General features: G+C 50.7%; 1 protein-coding gene across 4 annotated transcripts in view; it reads right to left on the bottom strand.

The window, feature by feature from the left end:
* SYT2 (synaptotagmin 2) overlaps positions 1-27013 on the bottom strand; it is a 188572-nt gene that overhangs the window by 89452 nt on the left and 72107 nt on the right. The window contains exon 1 of one of the 4 annotated variants that reach the window (XM_038380118.2): positions 8201-8283. The exons of the other annotated variants lie outside the window; for them this stretch is intronic. The gene's annotated coding sequence lies outside the window, so the exon portion shown is untranslated. Of the gene's footprint in view, positions 1-8200; positions 8284-27013 lie in introns of those variants that run through there. 4 annotated transcript variants of the gene reach the window in all.

Genomic DNA, 27013 nt, shown 5'->3' with positions numbered 1-27013 from the left:
GGAGGATGCCCGTGGGGGCAATGAATCTTTCTGCCCCTCTGGTTCGCAGTGATCCTCCTGCGTTGAGACACGTTATGTGGTGCTGGGGACGGTACTGGTTCCTGGGCTCGCACCTGTCTCGGTCTGGTACCGGTGCCGGGTCCCGTAGCAGTCTTGGTGCCGACCTCCGTGCCCATTTCCTGCCCTCGCACAGGTTCCTGGGCTACCAAAGTCGATGATGGAGGGACCCAAGCCTCCGAAGCCACCAACAGGGATCTGGACCCCGGCCCTTGGGCTTGGTGGTAGGCCCATGGTGTCCAGTAGGGCCATTGAACCGGCACCTGCCACTGCAGAGGCCAGGACATCACGGGTAGCAGCTGCCCTTCTGCTTGTCTCGAGCGGTGCCGGAGCAGTGCCAACTTCGCCCAGAGGTGTACTGCTCCACCTCCAAGTCCACTGAATATGCCGACTTTGGCGACCAGGGCGGAGCAGACTGAGACAGTGCCGGGGAGTGGCGCTGAGGTGAGGGCGAGCGGTGCCGCATCATTGCCAACTTTTCTCTCGAGGACACGGTGCTTCTCTGCGGCGCATATGTCAGTGCAGGGGACTGCGCCGTCATTGCGATAAGGTCCCTAGCCACCTCAAAGGTGTCAAGCGTAGAAGGAAGGTCTATGCCCTTCTCCCGACACTCCCGCACCGGGGAATCCACGAGAACCGGACTTGCTGGACCTCCCCATGAGGCCTGAGTCAATTGTGCCGGCAAAGTTGGAGCTGGAGGAGTGTGTCCCAATGTGGGACACAGCCCGCTAATGCCTGCTCAATTCACCACTTAGTGGGAGAGCGCAATCAGTCTGTCCTCTTCTTCTTGTGTGGCACCAGCAAATGGGAGCGGTGCCGGGCACTCGCACCGGAAGGAGTCTTCAGCACTGGGGAATAGCGGTGCCGAGGCTCCTTAGAGCCCGAGTCCTTTCTCGGTGCCACGGCCTCCCTTACCGAGGCCGGCGTGCTCCACACCGAAGTGCTGGGCTTGGGGTCGGAAGCCGCCTGGCCCGGTTGAGGACAAAGAGCTGACTCCATAAGGAGCAGTTTCAGCCTAAAGTCCCTTTCTGTTTTGGTCCTTGGTTTGAAGCCACTGCACATTTTGCACTTATCTGTTTGATGTGCCTGTCCCAAGCACTTCAGACAGGAGTCGTGTGGGTCTCCCTTTGCCATGGGCTTCAGACAGAACCCACACGGTTTGAACCCCTGAGACCCAGGCATGCCCCAGTCCCCGGGGAGGGGAAATGTGATGGGTGGGGGGGGACCCCAACTGAAACTTATCTAAACTAACTACACTATTTACACTAACTATAAGTTTTTAACTATTTACAGATAACACTGAAAGAAAGTCCACTAGGGGATTGTTTGCTGTTCGCAAGAGAGAAGCTCCAGCGACCGTCACTGACGGTAAGAAGGAACTGAAGAGGCAGTGGGTTGGCGGGGACCTATGTACACCACCATGAAGGTGCGACTCCAGGGGGCTCCACAACCGACCCTAGATGAGGTGGAGGACAGAGAAAGAAGAGAAACAAAGAGCAAGGACAGTACTAGTGGCGAGACTTTTCCCCCACTGAGTGACAATGAATGTGAGTAACAAATAGTTATGAGAATGAAGAACTTGGTCCTGCCCCATTGAATGAATGGGGATTTTGTCATTGATTTGAATTGGAATGGAATGAGACCCTAAACATTTAGTTACTACATAGATGCCAGATTCCCACTTTGATCTTTAGGCCAACATTCAGCTGATGTCAGTGGAAGTTCTGACCTGAACTCAGGTGAGCGTTCGGTCCTACCTGCACCGGCTGCCCCACGGGCGAGAATGATAAATGCCAGCCTATCCTTCCCAATGATTTGACAGACCTTCCCCTAAACTCACAACTCGTCCCAATGCCTTGTCTCGCAAAGCTGGCTTGGAAATCTTGGGAGAGCAGGCTAGAATCTCCTGAGATTTGTGCAATATTCTGCTTCTGAGCTCCCTTTTCGTTGTGGGTCAGGTTGTACACTCTTGGCTGAAACTACAACAGTGCAAAGACATGCAACAAAAATGAGAAATAACCACCTGGGAGGGAGAAATTAACACAAGAAACTCCAGAATGTTTGGCTCTGGTTTGAGGTTTGACCTGAACTCTGGGATGCAGGGGAGGAGTTCTCAGAGGCAGTTGGGTCTAGTGGTTTAAACAACAGACCTGAGAATTCTTCTCCTGACTGTCATGGTATAACTTGATGACCAGTCACCTCTCTGTGCCTCAGTTTCCTCCACGGCAAAACAGAGACAGTGATACTTACCTATCTCCCAGGGGGGCCGTGAGGGTAAGTGAAGGTTTATCAAGCATTTTCATGAACAGATTAAGAGCTACAGAAGTGCTAAGTTCTGGCTCAGACTGCAGCTGGAAGCACATGTAAGAGATCAGAATCTCTTTCTGGGTCACTATCATATTGCCGTTGTACCTCCATTGCAAAGGGATCTTAGCTCAAAGATTTCCCTGTGGTTCCTGACTCTCTGGCTTGAGCTGCGTGGGATGGTGCCTTCCCTTTGCTCGGTCTGCTCAGTCCCTGGCGAGCCCCCTCTGCAGCGTCCTGGATGAAGCAGTCATGATGGCTATTTAGCTCTAAGTAGGGTGTGAGTGTTTGGCTTGCTCTAAATTCACTCCAGCTGTGGATTTCTCAGTGTAATCCAGATACTGTATACCGCTTGCGCTTCTCGCTCATGTTATTAAGTACAGCACAGTATCAGATGGGCTTAGAGACAAACTTGGGTTCTGATCCATATCTGGGTATATATATTCAGATGATGGGGGGAGACCATTCTGTTGCGTCCATTACAAAAGCAGGAGTCAGCAGCAAAATTCCAATCCACCTCTAGGTTCCAAAGCCACCCGTTCCTCCTCCATGCTCAGAGTCTGGGGGTGTTTATATCCAGCTCATCTCTTCTGGTGACCTTAGGAGATCCTTCAGCTGCATGGCCCCCATGAAACAGAATCTGATGTGGTAGCTGGGGTGCAGACTGGCCCAGCAGAGGCTGCGGCTGACTTCTAATGACCAGCTGCGCGTCCCCCCAGGAGGCAGCTGCAATAGGCAGTAAACACCAGAACAGCAACTGCTTTGCAGAGACAGCCAGAGAAAAAAGAGTTGACCACTAGTCAAGCCTCCAATTGACCCTTTACTGCTGCTGCAGGTCAGCATGTCTGGCTTTAAAATCGCTTGAGAGACTTAGTACAGGATTTGAACCCACAGCCCCAGCACACTCCCACTGACTGCCCTCTTATTGTGTGCTAGAACCCACCCATCTAAGTACATGCCACCTGCCACATATATTTGCCACCCTCCTGGTACATGACTGAGTCTGCTCCGCATTAACCTCCTCTCCCCACTCTGTGCGCTGCCCACCCAATATGCTAATAAGCCTCCTCCCCTGCAGACCTGAGCCCCTCCTGCTTTGAGTCCCTTTCAGTGGTGTATCAGAACCCAATCCCAGCAAAACCAACTGCACACTCACGCCTCTCCTTCCAGTGTGCCTGAGGGCCGTCCTGACTGCACTTCCCAGTCCTCTCTGTGGATCCCAAATCCCACTGCAGCCTGGGTTATCTATCAGCAGATCTGCTGGAAAATTAGAATTCCCATCCCGTAGAAAATTCTGATATTTCAGCAAACTATAAACATTTTTGGTGATATGATGAAATGGAACATTTTGACCTTTCTGATCAAAAGGAAACATTTCAACATTCCCAGAATGAAATATTTGGCTTCAGGTTAGTTTGACATTCATCTGGGTCATGATCCCGTCTCCAAGCTACTGCATCACCCTACCAAATTCACAGTCCACTGTGGTCAATTTCACGGTCATAGGATTTTAAAAATTGTAAATTTCACGATTTCAGATATTTAAATCTGAAATGTCACGGTGTTGTTACTGTAGGGGTCCTGACCCAGCTCTGAAGGCAGCAGCGCAGAAGTAAGGGTGGCATGGTATGGTATTGCCACTCTTACTTCTGCACTGCTGTTGGCAGGGTGCTGCCTTCAGAGCTGGGTGCCTGGCCAGCAGCTGCCACTCTCTGGCCTCCCAGCTCGGAAGGCAGTGCAGAAGTAAGGATGGCAATATTGTCACCCCCCTACAATAACCTTGCGACAACATCCCCACCACCCTGACCCTATTTTGAATTGGGACCCCCGATTTGGGAAACGCTGGTCTCCCCAGTGAAAGCTGTATAGTATAAGGTAAAAGTACACAAAAGACCAGATTTCACAGAGGAGATCAGATTTCACAGTCCGTGACATGTTTTTCATGGCCATGAATTTGGTAAGGCCCTACTCATGGGAGTTGTAGTTTGCATGCCTCAAGCTCCCATTCTCCTCTATGGGCAGGAATCCCTGTTTGAACTACATCTTCCATGATGCACCGCGTGGTTCAACCAAAGGCAAGATTGTGGTGCATCATGGGAAATGTAGTTCAGCTAGGTAGCCTGACCCACAAAGGAGAATGGAGACAAGAGGCACTCAAACTTCAGTTTTCAGAAAGTATCATGGCAGCTCAGGCAAACACAGGTTAATGTCAAACTGACCTGAAATTTCAGAGTAGCAGCCGTGTTAGTCTGTATTCGCAAAAAGAAAAGGAATACTTGTGGCACCTTAGAGACTAACAAATTTATTTGAGCATAAGCTTTCGTGAGCTACAGCTCACTTCATCGGATGCATTTGGTGGAAAATACGGTGGGGAGATTTATATACACACACAGAGAACATGAAACAATGGGTTTTATCATACATGTTTCATGTTCTCTGTGTGTGTATATAAATCTCCCCACCGTATTTTCCACCAAATGCATCCGATGAAGTGAGCTGTAGCTCACGAAAGCTTATGCTCTAATAAATTTGTTAGTTTCTAAGGTGCCACAAGTACTCCTTTTCTTTTGACCTGAAATTAAATGTTTCGATTCAGTTCAACAAACCAAAGTCTTTCAATCCAGTTGACCGGACCTGAAACAAAATATTTTGTTCAGATTTTCCCAACAGACAATTGAATAATTTTGTCAAAATTGCAATTTGCCAGCAGAAAATTTTGACTTTGTGGAAACTGTATTTTCTGTTGAAAAAACATTTTGATAGGAAATTCCCAACCAATGTTAAGCCAGATGCCTGAACCTCTGCCTTTCCAATTGACAAAAAGTGACCAATGACACTTGCACCAAACATACCTGATAACCCAGCATGCTTGGCTGGCTCCAGCCCTGACACAGGACCTCAAAGATGCCCCCCCCACACTCACCTCTCAGGCTGCACCCCATTCACCTCACTTTGCCTCTGAGTCCCACTGCTGATGTTCTAAAAGGACTTCCCCTGCCCCCAGTTTCAGTGGAATACTGGATTCTTTTTCACTTCCTGTCTCAAACTGTAGAGTAGTGTGCTGTTCTAAAGGAGCCGTGTCCCACCTCAGAGGTGGCTGCATGTCAGTGGTGAGTGATGTGATCCATTTGTTAGTAGAGGATGCTCCAAGTATGTAGGGAGAGCACTGCCCACCTCGTTTTGAATCATGTGATCCTGCTGTATACTGGAATAGGGTACAAACTGGCTGTGAGTATGAGACACCAGGGTCTGGTGAACCACGCTGGGATCTTCCAGGGGGAAGATGCCAGAGTGATATACGTTTAAATGACTGCTGTAATTAATAATAAAATAATTAAATCTTAGCTCTTATATAACACTTTTCATCAGTAGATTTCAAAGTGCTTTACAAAGGAGGTCAGTATCACTATCCCCATTTTACATCTGGGGAAACTGAGACAGGGGGCAGTGACGTGACTTGCTCAAGGTCCCCCAGCAGGTCGGTGGCAGAGCTGGGAATAGCTATGACTCCTGAGTCCCCATCCGGTCCTCTGTCCCCTAGGTCATAAATATAACCAATGTTTCCTTGCTGTTCACGATGTCTCCCTCCTTAGTGGTGGCCGGCCACATGAAGGTTGAGGAGTCTGCTATAGCTTTCAAGCTGCGAGGGCTCTTTTAGTTCAGGTGGTGTAGGCTCCTGGTTACACAGTCCGCGGTCCCAGGTTCGACTCTGCTACTAATGCCCCAACAAAGGGCATCGTGTTACATGAGAGCCAAGAGAGGGGCTTGATCTCACTGACCCCAGCATAAATCCAGAGGTGACTGCCTTGAAGCCAGGGCAGTTTTTCTGGATTTACACCAGGGTGAAGGAGATCAGAATCTGGTCCAAGGAGGGGATGGGCAGGTGGAGGTAAGGAGGCTAAAATGGAACACGGGACAGCGCAAGAGGTAATGACTGAAAGGCACTGAGTACATGGAGACCGCACTGCACCCTCAATCAGGTCACAACCCTACAGTGAAATCCACTCGACCTCCCTCTTCCCTGCCACCCTCTCTCTAGCCCTAGCTGCCGCCCATCAGCCTGATCTAACTGTGAGGCTGCTGGGTTCTTCTGAACTGGGACTGTCCGTGCTCTAGGGGGATTTGCACACTAGAGGGATCCAACAGTTTTGCAGGCAGATGTGCCAGAGCCCAGCAGGAGAGCTCTGGGGGTGCTGGGCACAGCCAGGCACACTGCTCGCCCCTCCAGCAGGGAAGGAGGGAGCTGCTTTCCCCCTTAGAGATTCCTGTTGCCTGGTCAGGGGCTGTGGGGCTAGAGCAGGAGTAACAGGCTGTGGGTGGGGGTATCATAGTGGGGGGAGTCCAGGGTTTACGAAGGAGGAATAGGGCTGATGGGAAGATAGGTGGAAAGGAACCCAAAAGTGTGGGAGGGTCAGATAACCTGCAGGAGTGTGGCCTGGTGGTTAAATCAGGGGACAGCACTATTCCTGTCTCAGATATTGAGTTGCTCTGAGATGTTGGGCAAAGCCCTTCAGTGCCTCAGTTTCCCCATCTGTAACATGGGGTGGGGGAAAGAATCTCTGGGGACCTGCAAGGCAGGATTTGTTAAAACTTGTAAAGAAAGGATGGCCCAGTAGCTATGTCCCTATCCTGGGACCCAGCGGATCTCATTTCTCTATTCTGCAACAGACTCACTGTGTGACCTTGGTCACGTCTCTTGAGGGTATGTCTATGCTGCACAACAAACAAAAAAAACCCAAAACTTATGGCAATGAGTCCCAGGGCCAGGTCTACAGACTGGCCCTCATGCCATGGTACTAAAAATAGCAGCAGAGACATTCCCGCTGGGACTGGAACCCAGCTCTGAGACTGGCAGCCATGGGTGTTTTCTTGCAGCGCAGATGTACCCTTAGTCTCGTTGGGCCTCAGCCCCCCCTCACGTGTAAAATGGAGCCCCAGGCACTGCCTGGCTTCCCAGGAAAAATGCACTAGCGATCGCCAGGTGGCTGCTGCGACGGGGGCCAGGGAAGTGCCAGGGAGAGGCAGAAAGATGCAGGGGGACGTGGTTTTTGTTTCAATGCAAAGGATACTCAACGGCTTCTGGCGGAGAGTGGGTCCCAGCCCAAAGCTCCTCCCCTGCCACTTTATGGGGTCACCCCCAAGGGAAAGGTCCAGGGTCCCTTATCCCCAGCCCGGCTCGGCAGCTCCACCCTGCCTCTGACTGCAGCAGTCAGGACAACGTGCTGAGAGGTCCCCCTCCGACAGGGGCAGGTGGGGGCAGAAAGACCCTGGCTCGCAGCCTGCCCTTTCCCAGGGGCTGTTCCCTTGGCTGAGGGAGCCAGGTGGGGATGGGGCTCACCCCAGGGGCTGGCGCAGGACCGGGGTGGTTCCAACTTCAGCTGAATTGGAGGGGGGGGGAGAGGAGAGGGGGGAACAGGGGCAGAACCGCAGTGAGCATTAGGAGCCAGGTTACCCTGGTGTAAATCCGGACTAAATTCCACTGACTTCCTCCAGCCCCTGGCCGCCTCCGCTGGCTGGGGGCTCCGGAGCTAAAGCTGCGCCGGGGCAGCCCCGTCCCGAGCCCAGGGTGGAAAGGGCAGAGCTGCCCCGCGGCCGGGCGCCCCCCGTCCCGTCCCAGGAGACCCCCCCCCCCGGGGGGCCGGGAGCCCCGCAGCGCCTCGGGCTCCCCGTGCCCCCAAACTTCCACTGCCGCCCGTGGACCAGCCCCGCCCCCTCCACTGCCCCGAGGGGCAGGAGCCCCCCCCCCCAGCGGGCTGCACTTCACCAGGGGGATTCCCCCCCCCCCGGACAGCAGGCAAGCGCCGCGCTCTCATGCTCGGGGGGGGGGGGTCCGGCTTACCGGGCAGGTGCCGCGGCCGCTGCTTCCCGGAGCACTGCAGAACTTGGGCTCCGGCGCCCGGTCCGCCCGCCGGTGCATCGCCCCCCCCGCGCTGCGGTAGCGCGAACACCGCTCGCCCGCCCGCCCGCCATTGGGATGCCTCTCACATCCCGCTGCATCGGCTCCCCGCCGGCGCGAAACTCTGCCCGGGCCGGGGGGGGGGGGACCAGCCCCGGAACTTTCTGCAGCCTGCCAGGCTACAGCGCCCTTGGAAGGGGAGCCACGCTGGGCCCCTCCAGCCGCCCTGTGAGAGGGACAAAGGCTGCTGGGGCAGCCCACCGCCCGTGCCCCCTGCAAGTGCATTGCACGGGCTGGACTGGTGGTGGTGGTGGTGGGGGGGGGGGTCACTGCTTGTGTCTCGGTGCATGGGAGCGCGGGTGGCCATGCAGACCTGCACAGTCGTGTAGGGTGCATGTCAGTGTTCACACGTGTGCATGGCTGGGGGGAGGGGTTTATGGCGCCGTGTGTACTTGTGTGCATGCGTCTGTCTGCGTGTGTGCGCCTGTCCGTGAGCCCATACTGGGGTGCATATAGGGGTAGGTCAGCCGGAGTGCGTGTGCAGGTGTACATGGCAATAGGTGGCTCTTGCTGCATTTTCCTATATTTCTAATGCTACTAAATATACTCTGGATTTAATTCCCTGCTGAGGCCCCTGCAATTACACCAGCAGTTACTCGGGCCCTGGAGTTTTTACTCTGGATTTTTTTCCCCATTATGTTGTTTTAGGAAGGAACCCGATTCCCCTCTGCCTGAGGCTTTTGCACATACACATAGTCTTAGCCCCGGTTTTGTTCTCAGGGGGATGAGAAGGGGAGAGCAGGGCTGTACTATGGGGTGGAGGGGAGTGAAAGTAGGGCAGGGGGGAATAAAGCTCTTTAGAGAAGATTCAGGGTGGAGGGAATTCAGTGAGTCCTAGATTGCAAGGCCCAAAGCAATCACTCTGCTCAGCTACTCTCACCCCTTACATAACACAGGCTGGAGAATTGCACCAGGGATTCCTGCAGCCATTGCTTAGCGTGGTCTGAGAAAGCATGGGGGGAGGAGAGGACTTTCCTAACCTGGGAAAACACTGCTTAAAGCGCACCCTGGCTTAATTTTTTTTTTTTTGGCTGGGGGTGGCCCCCCACTCCCCAAGCACTGCCTCCATCAAGCCCATCACTGGTGGCTGAGCTACAGCAAGTTTTTTATTTCATTTTTTAAAAAAATAGAGACAACCAACGTTGATTTGCAGACTCTAAGCACTGCGGTATGCACCCTGGGCCTAGGTACATGGTTCCAATGGTTAAACCCCCCTCCCCCCCATTAAACATCTGCACCTTATTTCTAGCCTCAGTGTTTCTAGCTTCAGCTTCCAGGCACGGGTCTTGCTCTTACTGCCAGACTTTTTTTTTTTTTTTTTTTTTTTTAAACACATCCAGCCTTGGGTGCAATCAAGTGCATTCGAAAGGCAAAGTGAACAAATCACTCTTCAGAAAGGTCGCCCTGAGCAGGGGCAAGAGGGTACGAGGGGCTGAGAGCTCCAGTGGGGGGGGGGGTGTAGGATGAAAGGTTTGGGGTGCAGGCTGCTCCGGGGCTGCAGTGGGGAGAAAGGACTTCCCTCAGCCCTGTCTTGCCACAGCAGCCAGGGGCAAGGTGCCTCTCCCCACTTGCATGGCCCTTGAGAGTCTGCTCTGCAGCTGCACAGCTTAGAGAGGATTTGGCCAGCACTGGAGGGTGGATTAGGGGAAAGAGGGAAATAAACCTTCCTTGCCCCTCACCCTTTGCCTCTTCCATCTAAACACAGGGGGAGAGCTAGGGATGCAATGAGAAGCAAGAGAGCCGGAAAGAGTTTAAATGAAGCATTTCCCCATCTTTTGGTTTGCCCGCTAAGTGGGGGCAGAGACTGGATGCCTCTCCCAGTGTGCCACTTTATGGCTCCCACCAGGGATTAGGAGAATGCTGGGGCCGGGAGCTCAAGGTGAGCACAGTGCTGGGAGTCACGACCAGCCTTTAGAAGACGGGACAGTCTGTTCCAATCCTCCTCCCTGTCAAGGCAGCCATGTTAGATTGATTTCTGGAAATAATTTATAATGCAATAAGGAAGAAACCCCATAGCTAATGTGTTAAGGAAGCTGAAGAAGGCCATAAAGCTGCCATGGTGCAGCTAGACGACTACAGCAGCATGGGCAGCTGCAAATTGCCATTGATTTTGATCCTACATCAACTCATTGATTCTATCCAGGACCTGTCATGCTAGCCCAGGCAGAGTCAGGGATTCCTTCATCAAGCCTTTGCATTTAGATCTCCTGAGCCCAGGCCAGAAAGCTGATAGGGAGCAATTTAAGTCCTCGGTCAGCTGGAGGTCATTTCCTTTGGAATCAGTGGGCTGCTTAACTGCTCGTTGCCTCAGTATCCCCATCTGTGAAAGAGGATCTTATGATCTGGGTTATGATTTAGATTGTGGTGATGACTAGAGGTATATCTGCGAAGTGCTTGCGAAATACTAGTTAGACCACGTCTTCTACAGCCTGGCCTAAGAAGGGGTGAATGTCCCCTGCTAGCCCTTTGCTTACTCTACTAAGCTGGCTGGCTTTCAGGGATTCACCCACTCCCTGTTCTTCCAGGGGGAGAATACCATTTCACAAGACCATGTTGCATTTTGGACCGCACACAGCTTTCGATGTTGTCCCAGTGGTGGTGGAGAAAATCCACTTCAATTTTTCATCAGACAGTTGGGAAAGGTCTCACACATAAAATTACTGCTGCTTCACAAACTCAATCACGGGCAAACATCAGCGGGAAAGCTGCCTGGAGCAGATTGCTCATACAGCTCCGTTGGTGATGCGTCGCTGGTGGAGACTCGGGATGGGTTCTGAGGTCTTTGTCTTACCCCTTCTAACACAGTGTGGCTCTTAGCCCCCTCTAGTGGCAGGACCATGCAAAGTAGTTTATGAATCCACTAGCAAATACCTGGAGAGTTTAGCTCAAGCAGGAGATACTTTTAGAGTGAGAGGCGATGGGTTCAGCCCCTGAAGAAGGTCCACTGAACATCTTGTTATGCTTGGAAGGAAGAGACTTCTACTATCATGACAGTCCAGCCATGCTACGCAGCCTGTGTTTTCTAGTTCTCTTCTCCTCCTTCTCCAACCCCAGTGCCTTAAGGTACCCACTCCAGCATCCCACTAAACAGCACTGATGAACAGCATGGGGGCAGGATGGTTTCAGCAGGTCAGTGGCAGGTTTGTTTTGCTTGTGCGCATCACTCTTTATCCTTCCAGGAGCCGTAAAAGATGGGGTAGGGTTGAGTAGGTAAGTCAGGCACTCGTATTCCCCCTTGCCAAGGAAATGTCCAACAAAAAATAAAAGGGAAACTGATCCAAGGGAACCCAGTTTTGCACAACACAATTAATGGGTGGAATTTTGCACCACAAGTATTAGTGAAGCAAAGAACTCAGTTATATGAAGAGAGAGAAAAAAAAAAGACAGATACTCACATGAGTAATGAGAAGATCCACAGTTACAGTGGAGAAAAAAATAATACAAGGGATTAAACTCCAACTTCAAGGCACTACCTGACAGAGGTTAAGAAGTAGTTTCATTGAGGCTGCAGGGGGAAGCACAGATGTGTCCTGACCCAACACAGCCCAGAGCTTTGCGGTTCTTCCCAGTCTGCCTCAGAAGGTTTTTATTACTGAGCATATTTTGAATGAATTCTTCTTGCAAATGTTTATTCTAGGCACACTGCTCACCGCACTTGCCTCTGTGGGAGCTGACCAGGGCACTGCTATTTTGGATGCGGTTTTGAAGTTACCGGGAAGGAAAGAGGTGGGCTCCTATACCTATTAGAATATTCATGGTAAATTATGTCACTTTTACATCTCTGCAACACGACCTGAAGCTCTAACCTAACTCCAGCACACCAGAAGCACCAGCCCAGCTCCATGGGCAAGAACACATTTACCATCTGGTGCCCACATTCTTTTGAAGAAGTTATAGTCCTTCCAAACCAGATCTCTGTTTTAAAGCGAGTCCTTCACTTTAATGTGCTCTCTCTACCAGGTTTGCTCCAATGCCCAAAGCCAGTGATCTCCCCTGTTCCTTTCGGCACCACTGCAGAGATGCAGGATGGAATCAGATGTATCCCCAGTCACGCCTTAGTTTTTAGCGCCTACCACCTTGTACAGAGATCTTGTCAGCTCTTCCAAGCCGAGCAAGCTAGGGCTGGGTGTAGAATTGGATGGGAGATCTCTCTAAAGAGCAAAGGTGGCAGCATAGCTTCAGTAGGGGGCACTCAGTCAGTATTGAATCAATGCCCCAGCGTGGTGGTCAGGGCTGTGCCCCTGCCGGCGCCAGCTTGGTATGAAATAGATTGTGAAAACAAAGTCCCAGCTGCTGTGTTTGCTACAAGCTCGTAGTGATGAACGAGGGCATTAGCCCTGATCTCCTGGCCAAATGAATTGCAACCTGTGTCCTTAAATTCCTCCTAGAGCACCACTTCTTCCCCCTCCCCCCCACCTTCCTGTCCTAAAAACTCATGCTATCATTTACATATGCACCCTCTGCTTTGCAGGGGTCAACACTGTTAGGTGTTCAACCTGAGACATGCAGGGGCAGCTATTCTGACGTGCTCAGCACTCAGCAGCTCCAGCTGAGACAGGACGCCTCGGTTCCCCAACCGTGCCACAGGGATAATCATTCTTCCTTTCTCTGATCTATTTAGCCTGTGAGCTCTTTGGAGCTGGGATGAATCTGACTCTGGGTCTGTGCAGTGCCCAGCCCAGATTAGCTGGGTCCAACACCCTAATGCACCTAACACGGACTTTTGGGGAACTGAGGATCACAGGACACTGATCTTGGGGAGGATCCACTCCAGCCTCTTGCTGCATTTTGGGGTCTCCAATAAACCTAGACTCCATAGAAGGGCACGTGATCCAAACCAGACCTAACGCATGGCAAGCCCCACATTACTGCTCTGCAAAAGCATAAAAAAAACCCCAAAGCCACCCTTAACTGGCCTCAGTGTCACAGGAAACTGGGGTCAAAACCCCTGAGCCCACCTGGCCTGGCCTCAGACAGAAGCCCCGGTGAAAGTGAGAGCCATGAAGCTTGTCCTGATATTCTGCACAGCTCTTTCCATTACCAGACACTGAGGCACAGTGCTCTGCTCCAATTACCAGGCCACACTTCCTTCCCAGACCTGGCCACCTGGTCCCCTGCTCACACACCCCTCTGATAGCCAGAAATAGGACCCAGGATCTCCACCCCCTCTCTCCCAGTCCTGCTCTAATCATTAGAGCTCACAGAGGCAGTGTGCATGCACATTGCTGCACCTATTGGAAACCAGCTGCTACATGGTAATTGATTTTCCAAGGCAGGTGCTGATGAATGCCAACATGGCAAGGGGTTGCAGCCCAGTGGGGAGATGGGAGAGCTGTGAGCAAGGATCCTCACAGGGGCAGCCTCCTGATTCATCGCACAGCTGATTGCTTGGAGATGAGGACACACAAGATAGCTCCAATCCAGCTGTGCCAGGCTCAGGAAATGGCTAACTTCCTAATAAGAAAACACCCAAAGCGTCTCTCATTTTCCCCACAGAGCTGGGGAAGAAAATTGATTGCAGGCTATTTTTGACTGATTACAACAGGGCAGCCCAGATCCAGTGCTTGAGAGGAGTCACTCAGGGATGGCTCCCTTCCCTTTCTTCTGCTGATGATTAAATAATTCCAGTCAGCGTTGGTACTTTTGGATTCTGGGTTGAGCTTGTGCTGGGATAGCAGGGGATCCCTCACCCACAAAAGGGGTTTTAAGAATAACTCCTCTCAGGGCAGATTATTGCTGGGTCCTCATCAGGAGGATTTTTTTGCATATTCCCCCAAGTCAGCTAGTGCTGGTCACTATCAGAGCCGTGATACTGGGCTAGATGGCCTGCGGTCTGATTGCCTGGGTTGTGCTGTAGATATTTTGAGGTACATCATTCAGCGTGGTTTGCAGCGGATTCATAGAATATCAGAAGGGACCTCAGGAGGTCATCTAGTCCAACTCCCTGCTCAAAACAGGTCCAATCCCCCACTAAATCATCCCAGCCAGAGCTGTGTCAAGTCTGACCTTAAAAACCTCAAAGGAAGGAGATTCCACCACCTCCTTAGGTAACCCATTCCAGTGTTTCACCACCCTCCTAGTGAAAAAGTTTTTCCTAATATCCAACCTAAACCTCCCCCACTGCAACTTGAGACCATTACTCCTTGTTCTGTCATCTGCTACCACTGAGAACAGTCTAGATTCATCCTCTTTGGAACCCCCTTTCAGGTAGTTGAAAGCAGCTATCAAATCCCCCCTCATTCTTCTCTTCCGCAGACTAAACAATCCCAGTTCCCTCAGCCTCTCCTCATAAGTCATGTGTTCCAGTCCCCTAATCATTTTTCTTGTCCTCCACTGGAGGTTTTCCAATTTTTTCACATCCTTCTTGTAGTGTGGGGCCCAAAACGGGACATAGTACTCCAGATGAGGTCTCACCAGTGTCAAATAGAGGGGAACGATCATGTCCCTCGATCTGCTGGCAATGCTCCTACTTATACAGCCCAAAATGCCATTGGCTTTCTTGGCAACAAGGGCACACTTTTGACTCATTTCCAGCTTCTCCTCCACTGTAACCCCTAGGTCCTTTTCTGCAGAACTGCTGCCTAGCCATTTGGTCCCCAGTCTGTAGCGGTGCATGGGATTCTTCCGTCCTAAGTGCAGGACTCTGCCCTTGTTCTTGTTGAACCTCATCAGATTTCTTTTGGCCCAATCCTCTCATTTGTCTAGGTCCCTCTGTACCCTATCCCTACCCTCCAGCATATCTACCTCTCCTCCCAGTTTAGCATCATCTGCAAACTTGCTGAGGGTGCAATCCACGCCATCCTCCAGATCATTAATGATTAATTAATTCGCCATAGCACGTCTAGAATATGCTATTTCCTTTCACAGCTTTGTCCTGATTTCAGTAAGCCATGTTGTAGAGAGTCATTTGGGACGGGATTGGGGACAAAGATTGCCCCCCACACACACACGGCTCCAGAGGACTTCAGAGCCAAACGACACTAACTTCTGCTTCTGTCCCAAAGATCAGAAACTGTGCAGGCAGCCTTGCAGGGAACGGTAACTGGACTCTTTCCGAAACCCAGCACAGGGTTAGAGTCTGAGCTGAAGGCTCCATCTAAACCAAGCTTGACCACCCATCCCTTGAGCACACATTTGCATGCGTGCACACACCCTCTACATGCACACCCATGCAGGGAGGCAAATGCATCAGATACACATGCGTGGAATGTGTTAGCACACTTGCCCTCACTCTGAGCCCATTCAGGTGGTGTGGACTGGGAAGTTCACAGCCAGGGTGCCTGGACTCAGGCCCTGCTAAGGGGAGACCTTCCCACCCACCAGGGACAAGAGTGTGCCACCAGCATCCTCTCTGCCTGAGGGTGTGAGGAGCCACTCAAGGGGGAGGGGAGATCCTGTGGTACCTCTGAAGCCACCGTGCCAGCTTTAATTTCCACTGGCAGTGTGCACCAGGTGCCCCAGAGGGAGAGGCCAGTGCCGGCTGGGAAATGCTCAGCCTCTCCCATGTGTGAGCAGCATCTCACACCTCATTCTGGTCTCGTAGAGACAGAGCCTCATTTGCGGGCAGGGTTTGGAGAGGACTATTGCTTTTCCTCTCCCCCACCCCCCTTTTCCTTGCTCCTGTGCTCACCAAGAGTGGGGCAGGGGATGCCTACCATTGTCCGTAGTGCTTGGCACAGCAGCCAGCAGAGGGCACTCATGTTCAGCAGCCCGAGGGCCACTTGCTCTTTCCTGTTCACAAACCCTCTGCCATGGAGCATGCACCCAGCTGGACGCGAGGCAGCAGCATTGAGTTGCTTTCTCACTGACATGGGCACAGCTGTGGTCCAAACAGCCACGTTTATACCACCCGCCAGCCAGGCCTCACCCTGCTGCGCTCAGGGAACTTCTCAAACACAGACACACTCAACAAGCCCCAAGAGAAGGCTGCCAAGCTATTTAAAGGGATACTTCCCAATTCCTATGCATTGCAAGTAGCCTCAACCCCACCTCTTTTTCCACTACTCCCCTTTTACACCAATCCCTGCTCTCATCTGCCAGTCCATAGACCAGGCCCTGCCTTCCCTCAGCATCTCTTGCCTGGCTGCTTGGTGGGAACATTGCCAAGCAGATTCCTGGGACACTGGCTGTTGCTAGATGATGGTATAAGAACGGCCACACTGGGTCAGACCAGTGGTCCATTTAGTCCAGTATTCTGTCTCTGACAGTGGCCAATGCCAGGTGCTTCAGAGGGAACGAACAGAACAGCGAAATTATTGGAGTGATCTATCCCCCGTCACCCAGTCCCAACTTCTGGCAGTCAGAGATTTAGGGACACCTAGAGCATGGGGTTGTGTCCCTGACCATCTTGGCTAATAGTCATCAATGGACCTATCCTCTATGAACTTAGCTAATTCTTTTTTTAAACACAAAAAGTATATTTTTTTTTATACTTTTGGTCTTCACGACATCTCACGGTAATGAGTTCCACAGATTGCCTGTGCGTTGTGTGAAGTACTTCCTTTTGTTTGCTTCAAACCTGCCGCCAATTAATTTAATCAGGTGACCCCTGGTTCTTGTATTATGTGAAGGGGTAAACAACACTTCCCCAATTCACTGTCTCACACCAGTCAGGATTTTATAGACCTCTGTCACATCCCCCAATATTGTCTCTTTTCTAAGCTAAGCAGTTCCCAGTCTGTCTAATCGTTCCTCCTACAGAAGCCGTTCCAGACCCCTAATCATTTTTGTTGCCCTTCTCTGCACCTTTTCTAATTAATTCCAATATATCTTTTTTGAGATGGGTTGACCAGAACTGCACACAGTATTTGAGGTGTGGGTGTCCCATGGATTTATACAGAGGCATTATATGTTCTGCTTTATTATCTAACCCTTTCCTAACGTGTTATTTGCGCATTCTGACTGTCGCTGCACAATGAGTGGATGTTTTCAGAGAACTATCCACAATGACCCCAAGATCTCGGTCTTGAGCGGTAACAGCTAATTGAGAGGTGGTGATGCTACAATCACCATGTGAGGGTTTGCCCAGGAGGGCAGGTCCTTATGGCGGTGCTACCTCTATATTGGAAATAAATATTTAGAAAGCCTGGACAGAAACATGGGATCCCTCGAACAGCTGCAACAAAACGTGGGTCTATAGTAATAGCCTTTCCCCTCCTCTAGCATATTTCACCCACGGAGCTCTCAAATTGCTTCATGCACATTAATGAACTGAGCCTCACAGCCCCCCTCTGAGCAAGGGAAGCATTAATAGCCCTAATTAGTGCCATTTATAAATGCATGGGATTACTGCCATCTGCCACTAGGACTTTCCGGACTCGGGCACAGTCAGCAGTCTAGGCACTATGGCTGTGGGGTTGGAGCCCGGGAGTGCTGTATCTGAAACACACTGCTAGTGCGTGAGCTGAGTCCAGTCTGTTAGTCTGGAGGCAGGAGCAGTCTCCTTAAAGGTCTATACAGGGTCTAACCACCCATGGGAGACAGAGCTGCCCAGAGTTAGTGCAAGTTACACCGGGAGATTGGCTAGCTGGGCACACGCTGCAGGAGAAGATGCGAAAGATGCCTGCAAAATACCCACTTGCCTTCAGCCTTTATGTGGATGCTTTCCAATTAACTGTATCTGGAGCTAGCAGCCAACCACACCTAGTGTAGTTCCTTAAAAGGTAACCTGTCATGGGGGGGAAGTGGGCTTTTTTAGCATCTTTCTGAAGGAGACCAGGAAGGTTTTTGGTTTCCAGGTACCTGCCTGACTTTTATCTTTAGAAACTCAGCTCTCGTCAGTTGTGTTTTCCCTGGAAGACGCTGGACAGATGGAGACCTAGCATGAGTTCTGCCAAACGGAGACCAAATCACGTGAGACCCGATTAATTGAGAGGGGAAGGGATTTTTATTCACACTGTTTAATGCTGGTTGGTTGCTTGTGTGTCCCTATTTAACTCAAATGCTCCCCAAAACACTAGTAAGAACAGAGGTCAGTGTTAAAGAGTTGATGTCCTTGCTTCTTCGAGTAAGTGCCTGGCCCCTATCTGAGAACTCAAGGGGAAAATGCTCCCCTTTTTCTTAAGCCTTCCAGGTCCTCTCATCCCAAAGAGCTAATGCCAGTTCCCTTCACCCTTTGCAGATCAGTAAGACAACAACTGTGATTAAGAGAGGGGAGATGACTAATACTCTTATTACAGTAGGGTGGTATCACTGTTAATACTGTAGGGTAAGCACATATGCCAGTGATGGCTGGGTTAGAATATGAAGCCAGACAGATGTGTAAACACCTACCCAGTCAGGTGCATGCTCAGAGGTGGCCGCATTCTAGTGGAAGGTAAGTGATCCCTATTTACTTTGTTTGCATGCACGTCCACCCATCCACCCCTTCCATATGAAACAAGCAACACTTATGGTCTGTAAGGCCCACAGCATTTTACAAAGGGGAGGTATTATTATATCCCATTTTACACATGGGGAAACTGAGGTAAAGAGGCTTATGCAGGGTCACACTGGGAGTCTAGGGCAGAGTTGGGAATAGAAACCAGAGCTGACTCCTAGGCCAGTGAATAGGAAACCGGCTTACGCTGCCCCAGAAAGTAATGATGCCATAGCAACGGACTATGTCCAAAATCCACCCTGGGGGCTGGAGCCTGATCCCATTCAGGTCAATGGGGGTGGGCGGGGAGGAAAAGCTTGTTCACGGGGATGAGCCTGCCTTGTCTATTTAGACTGTCAGCTTTTTGGGGAAGGGACTGTCTCTTACTACGTGCACGTACAGCACCTAGCACAATAGGGCCTCAGAGCAGTGCCAGTAATAATACTGGCTGAGTGCAGGTTTGGCTGGCTGTCCTCTGGTCAAATGGGTCTCCCAGGGGTACCCGGCCTTTCAAAATCCACATGGCGCTGCTGCTTCAAGAGTGCACGATGCTGGCTCGTTCACTCTCTCGCCTCTGGCTGCCTTGCCCAGTGCCAAGCAGCAGAGCATGGAATATTAATATATGGTCCTGTGCCACTCCCTCGCAGTGCTGGGAGGGAGTTTACAGGGGAAATTAGAGTGACATTGTTGCAAGTAATTGAGTGCCTTTCCTCAGCTAGTCTTCAGGCCTCGCTGCATTAGCTATTTCTTAAATGGATGAGCTAATTAACTTAACTGATTGCTCCCACAGACTAATATTTTTGCTGTCACGTACCCAACAACCCTGTTCTCTTTTTCCAACCAAGTTTGTTTCTCATGGACTTTAACGTCAGAAGGGACCATCATAATCATGTAGTCTGACCTCCTGCAGAAGGCCACAGAACCTCCCCCACCTGCTCCTGTAATAGACCCATAACCTCTGGCTGAGTTACTAAACTCCTCAAATCATGATTTAAAGACTTCAAGTTACAGAGACTCCGTCATTGACACTACTTTAAAACTGCAAGTGACCCGTGACCCATGCTGCAGAGGAAGGGTTTCTGCCAATCTGACCCAGGGAAAAATTCCTTCCTGACCTCAACTGTGGCGATTGGTTAGACCCTGAGCATGCTGTTGTAGCCAGTCTCATCACACCATCTCCTTCATAAGCTTATCAAGCTCAGTCTTGAAGCCAGTCAGGTTTTTTGCCCCCACTGCTCCCTTTGGGAGGCTGATCCAGAACTTCACTCCTTGATGGTTAGAAGCCTTCGCCTAATTTCAAGCCTAAACTTACTGATGGCCAGATTATATCCATTTGTTCTTGTGTCCACATTTGCACTTCATATGTCATTCTCAACTATTTTTCTAAGTAAACCATTTTCTGAATGCCTTTTTCATGATAGGATCATAAAAATCTACTTAACGTCATAGGAAGTCAATCTATGAATCAATTTCTAAATAAACTTATAATTCATTGTAAAATAATCAAAAGCCTGTCAGTCTCGAATTTTACCAACATAAGAACAGCCATATTGGGTCAGGGAGGGACAGGAGTTATTTAAGTTTAAGTTATTTATCTCTTTGACACATTTATAGACAGCAATCATATCTCCCCTCAGCCTTCTGTTGGTTAGGCTAAACGAGCCAAGCTCTTTGAGTCTCGTCTCAGAAGATAGATTTTCCATTCCTTGGATCATCCTAGTAGCCCTTCTCTGCATCTGTTCCGGTTTGAATTTACCTTTCTTAACCATGGGAGACCTGCACACAGTATTCCAGAGGAGGTCTCACCAGTGCCTTGTATAATGGCACTGACACTTCCCTGTCTCTACTGGGAATACCTCGCCTGATGCATCCTAGGACCGCATTAACCTTTTTCACAGACACATCACATCGGGGGCTCCGTAATCCAACCAAGACACCCAGATCTTTCTCCTCCTTCGTCACTTCCAACTGATAAATCCTCAGCTCATAGCAAAAATTCTTGTTAGTCTCTAAATGCATGACCTTGCACTATTAAATTTCATCCCATTTGTATTACTCTAGTTTACAATGTCCACTAGATCTTTTGTACGATATTCCGGTCCTCCTCTGCATTGGCAATACCTCCCAACTTTGTCTCATATGCAGATTTTATTAGCACACGCCCACCTTTTGTGCCATGGTCCATAATAAAAATGTTAAATAAGATCACTCCTAAGACCGAGGAACTCCACTAGTAACCTCCCTCCAGCCTGCAGTTCATCTTTCAGTATGACCTATTGTAGTCTCCCCTTTAACCAATTCTTTATTAATCCCCATTTTTTCCAATTTAATGAATAATTTCCCATGTGGAACGGTATCAGATGCCTTCCTGAAATCCAGGTAGATTAGATCTACTGCATTTCCTTTGTCTAAAAAATAATCAGTTATCTTCTCAAAGAAGGAGATCAGGTTGGTCTGGCATGATCCACCTTTGGTAAAACTTCTGTAGGACAGCTCTTGCCTCATGTGTTCGCTCCACCTGAGCTTAGCCATGGTGTCTACCAGGCAGGCGTCTTGGGTACAATGATCTAATGCAACCTTCCCAACCAGGCTCCCCAAATCACCATGCCCCCTTATTTTCCAAGGAGGGTCCCATTAGGAACTGGAGATGCTTGATGCCTAGGGACCTTGACTTGTCATCCCATATTAGCGGCTTCAGTGCTAGGCATCTATAAAACAGAAGGGGGCAGCTCCATTGAATGCCATATTGACACAAAGGTCAAATTCAGGCCTCTTGAACCTCTGGGGGTTTTGTTTCCCCACCCAGGGCTTCATCCTGGGACTCAAGGGAGAAGAAGAGGGGCTCCAAGCCGCCCCTCGGCTGACATGAGGCTATGCTAGCTTTGGCACTTGGAGCTTCCCGACCATCAGAGTCTCACAGCAGGTTCCAGTTTAGAGGGAGGAATGTGAGGAACCAGTGGCAGCTGGGGGCTCATAGACATAGCTAGGGTACATGCATAGGTAGGGTACTGACACAGCTAGGGTACTGTGCTGATTCCCAGCGGCCACATGTTCCCTCTCCAGCAAGGATCCAGGCAGGCAGCCACCCTTAGATTTCACAACATGTGTCCTCATGGGGAGGAGGCTTCCTACAGACACAGCGCTGTTTGTAAGGGCCAAGTCACAGCTACTGTAGCCTCTGTCCCCTCGGCTTGGCCCACACACCCAGCTGGTGCTGCTTTGCTCCATCAGAACCCAGAACTCGCTCCGCAGAGCGACGGCCCGGAGGACAGCGCAGGATCACTGGGTGGGGACGCACGTGGATCAGCTGTGCTGTAAATTGCACATTCAAACCGCGTAGTGTACGCTGCAGCCAGGGAGTGCTCGTGACTAGGGGTACGTCTACACTGCAATCACGGGGCGCGACTGCGCGGAGTTGGCTTTGTTCTAGCTAGCTTGGATCCTGCAGCTGTCCAAGTCTCCCAGAACCCAGTTAGTTACTTGGGTGGCTAGTCCAGGCTGAAACCTGTCTTCCTGCAGCTTCACTGCCACCAGTAGACGAGCGAGCTCAATCAAAGCTAGCCGGGGTAGGTCTACATGAGCTGCCATCACACCCTATGACTGCAGGGTAGGCATAGCCCACAGGTAGAGAAGTGTCAGGGGCTTTGCAGAGCCCTGTAACTTGCATTTTGGCTGAAAACAGTCAGAAGAACGGCGTTCCATTGACCCATGAATGCTACAGGACCCCTACGGCTCTGCTTGAGCTTCCTGGTGTAAACTGGGAATGACTCCCCTGCCCAAGAGTCACGGGTGTCATCTAACAGGTGTGAACAAGAGGAGACTGTCTCCCACAAGACTGTATCCAGCCACATCGCAGGGAATTAACTTCTGAAGTTCCCCATCCGTGCATAGCAATGACATCTTGGGGGCAGAGGGGAGATTAGCTATCTCCAAAGGGTAGCTACAAGTGGGGGAGAGGAAGTGGACTAGAGTGATTCAAGGGGTTGTTCCTAGGAGACAGGAGAAGAGTCTGAAGAAGGGAAAAAATGACACTGAGAACCAAGACAGACTTCCCAGCAGTGAGAGGTACAACAGCACAGAAGAGTCCCCGGGCCAGAGCTCGTGTCATTTCAAGATAGACTGGGCAAGGCCCTGGAGACCACATATTTGGTCTTTTCCAGCATCTTCCCCCCTGCATTTAGCTAGGAGATGTCCTAGAAGAGCCAGGGAGAAGAAAGGATGGACTTAGGACCAAGGTACCGGCCTGGAACTCAGACGACACAGGTTTGACTCCCAGCTCAGCCAGAAAGACCCTTGGGGAAAGCCACTTCATTGGGTTTTGGGTCCAACCTTAGTGTCTCTGGGCCTCAGCTCTTCACCTCTAGAGCAGGGATAACAGCACTTGCCTCCCCAACACCTCTGCAAGGTAGGGTACGCACATTAAGGATTGTGCAGAGATACTGCAGTGATGAGGGTCCCTGGATATCGTATAATAGGCTGTTTGGTCCCCTTGCACCACCCAATTCTACTTTGCCCTTCTATTGTGCTTTCCATTCAAGGATCTCAAAGCACTTGGCTAAAAATGGACAGCATCCCAATTGCCTTGCGAGGGAGAGGGCAGCGTTCTTAGAATCAAATCTCCTGCAGAACACAAGCCAGAGGAGAAGATCAGACAGGAGGCATGACTCAGGACGAGACCCCACAGCGGCTGGCTTGGGCTGAAATGAGACCATCCTCCCGCGCCTTCTTGCACGCACACACACACACACACACACAAGAATTATTAATGTAGAGAGCACAGAGTCCCTAGCACAGCTCGCCCCCCAACCCTCATGCTCCTTTGCCTGCATGGAGCATGAAAACACTTCACCCCATGCCTTGTGGGCTGCATCAGACTCAGACTTGAAGTCCAGAAGAAACCATCATGCTCATCTAATCTGACCTCCTGTATCTCGCAGGCCACCGAACCTCACCCACCCACTCCTGCGATAGATCGCTAACCTCTGGCTGAATCACTGAAGTCCTCAAATCATGGTTTAAAGACTACAAGACTTCCTGTGCAAATGCATCTCAGAGCACATCCCAGCTAGCACATGCATCTCCCCAAGGTGGGGATTCGTTCCAATGGGTTATTGCAAGCTGGGCGCTGTAGCCTCTGATAGGCCAGCTCTTCACAGAGCAGATGAAGGTCGCTTTGAGCAGCATCATCTAGCTTTGCAGGTCCACATCTGACCTGCAGACTGCACTTTGGCCGTCCCCTGCTCTGGGAGGTTTTGGACTAAATATGCCCTTGACCCATTGCAAGGGATGACAGCTCCCAAAGCCAAGCTCCTGGGGTACTAAGGTGCCAGCAACCAAGGAATCATTCTAATGGTGCTCAAATGTTCCCAAGCAGGGAATAGACATGGTACCAGGTGACATGGTACCAGGTGACTTAAGTGGCCAGTCAGTACAAAACTATAACTTATAACACCATAACTAAACTTTGCAGGAGTGAGCACTGCAAGAGAACCAGAGAGTAAATGAAATTCCCCTAGGTTTCACTTGGATCAGTTCAAGCAGCAAATCATCCTGGGTAAACCTGCCCTGGCCTCGCTGACAAGACACCCCGGAGAAGGGGAGGCTTTGTCAGATTCAATATTCGTGTGCAGGGCGCCGGTCAAGGCTGCATGCTTGGAGAGTCACAATTAAAAGAGACAAGGCAGGAGGGGAAAAGAAAGACAGAAAGGCGAAGGAATGGCGAAGGTCACACACCTAAAGTCGTGCATATCGGAATTGGGACCATGCTGAATTATTCACTGGGCTATAACACAGGCCGCTTGTGCGCCAAAGGGGGGGTGTTATAGCAATATCCCTCTTCTTAGTCGCAAGAACTAAGGTTACACATCAAAAACAGGTGGTCCTGGAGGCCGTGTTAGTTATCTGGAGTCGCAAAAGAAAAGGAGTCTACTTGTGGCACCTTAGAGACTAACATTTATTAGAGCATAAGCTTTCGTGAGCTACAGCTCACTTCATCGGATGCATTTGCAATCAAAACATTTGCTCACTGGGTTCCACTCAATCCATCAGTCAGATCTGCCTCATCACAATCAAGCCCTATAGGGCTTCAAAGGAAGCAGAAGCTATTTTTTAATTAAATCCAAGTTTAGTTTTGTTTTTTAACTAGCAACAGCACTCCCTGGAGGCTTTAGGGAAACATGCTTTCAGTTCTGAACCATGTTTTAATGAGGACTTGGTACTGAAAGGAGATTCTGGGAGGGCAGGTGTGATCTCTTCTAGGTGCAATAACCGAGAAATGGCAGGATTTCCTCACATGCTCCACCCTTTCTAGACAAGGTCAGCGTGACAGAAGGGCTGACACTTAGAAGCAGACAGAAGAATAACATGGGCATATGGACTCATCGGGCGTTTCTGGGACCAATTCACATCTGCAGCTATAAATAAGAATTTAAAAAATGGATTCTGAATATCTGAATAGCTCCAAGGGCAACAGATCAAAACAGAGTAGGCAGCATGGTTATAAAAGTACATGGTGCACCCAGAGCCAGACTGATCACAACGCCGTTAGGGATCAGGGCACACCGGCATGTGTGTAGTGGGGAGTGCTGCCAGTTATTTCTCTGGGATTGGCGGCTTTCACACCTGCCTGGGGTTTGCTTTCCACAAGTATTCTAGCACCAGAAGCACTTGTAGAAAGACAAGGTGTTAAGGGTCAGATTTTAAAAGTTTTTAGACACCTAGCTCCCACGGGAGTTAGGCACCTAAATACCTTTTAATGATCTAGGCCTAGGTGATTTTGTAAGCCTTGCTCACGTCGATGAGCCCTTGCTCACATATGTCCTGTGCACCCTGTTATTAGCAAAGGGTTGCATGATCCATCCCTCTGTAAATATTGCAGGAGGCATATAGATTTCCATGTTTTGAATAGTGAGTTTTGACTCCCATTGATTCCAGGTGGCACTGACAGAATTTGAAAGACACTTTTTTTCTAGCAGCACATGGTGTTTACATCACAAATGATCCAGTATTATGCCTTCAGTTTCTTTTAGGGGAGCTGTCACCAGCAGCAGAAGGGTTTGGTCTGTGCCAGGATTTAACTGTAGGCAATTACCAGGGCAGAGCTGCTGCCTGGGACCTGGATATTGGTGTTTGGCACCAATTTCTGAAAGTTGGGTTCACTGGCATGCTGTTGGCAACCACCTCTGTCCCACCAACAACAACTGCACAAAGGAAACACCCAGATTCGGGGTCACCAGTTTCACTTCTGTTGGGAAGTAGCGAGGTTGGGGCCCAGCAGATCAGTCACTGCTCATAGACGGGGAGATCGGTACCAATTTGCACATGCAAGCTCAGACTGTGCGCCTGGCACTCGGGTAGATGAGCACTCGTCACCAGGGCTAAGTGCTCAGCAGCACAAGATTTGAGCTGCTGGACACAGCTGGCAGAACATGCCCGGAGCCCGGTGGTTGCACCTAGTCAATGTCCATTCTTCATGCAGACTGAGTGCCCGGAACCCTTGTATTCACTGCAGTTACAGGGAGAGAGCAGGCAGGGACTGGGCCAGGCCACTACCATTTGGGATCCAAGCACAGCGCACCATGACACGGTCGTCCCACCCCTGCACTTACAGTGGCAGTGCCCTTCTTTCCTCCCAGAGAGCCAGATGCAGTGAGTGGGGTCCCCTTCTCCCATCTAGGAAGCAGAAGAGGTCTGTAGCACCTACGCCTTAATCCAGCCCTGACAGGGGCAGTGGTTCCAGACCCCATGGGCTGTGTCCAGCCCTGGCGTGGGGACAGCGAGTGCCCCTTCATAGCTGTCAGACACCGCTGCTCCACAGCTCAGCCTCTGCCCAGCTGCTCCTTGGCCCAGGAGCGAGACTGCGGGGAGTGGCTGTGCACAAGGGAGGCTGGCAGGGAGCTGGAACTGCAGCAATGTCGCCAATCTGCAGGTTAGGAGGAGGCAACATTGCCAAGGGGCTGGAAGGCAGGGATGGGGACTGGTGGCAGGTGTTCTGCCAGCAGCATGTCCCTCTCTCATGATCAGGCAGGCGACTAACTAGTCCAGAACCATAGCTTGAGCCAGGGAAGCTGAATGGATGGCCCTGTAGACACTGCTGCCCTCCCTGCCCAGATCCCACAGCAGGACTGTCCAGCAAACTGCACCCCTGCAAAGGCTCAGTCCAGAGGGGGACCAGGAAAGAGCCAAGAACCTCAGGGCACAAGGCTCCTAGAGGTCTGAGATAGCAGGGGCCTGCTAGATTACCCATTCCACGGTGGGGCCAGACCCTCAGCTGGTGCAAATGCCAGGCATTCTAGTTAAGTCAGTGGGACTTCACCGATTTACACCAGCCAAGAGTCTGG

This window comes from Dermochelys coriacea, chromosome 21 (genome assembly GCF_009764565.3).
Source record: "Dermochelys coriacea isolate rDerCor1 chromosome 21, rDerCor1.pri.v4, whole genome shotgun sequence".
Taxonomy (NCBI): domain Eukaryota; kingdom Metazoa; phylum Chordata; order Testudines; family Dermochelyidae; genus Dermochelys; species Dermochelys coriacea.
This window is presented reverse-complemented; position numbering and strand designations above follow the sequence as displayed.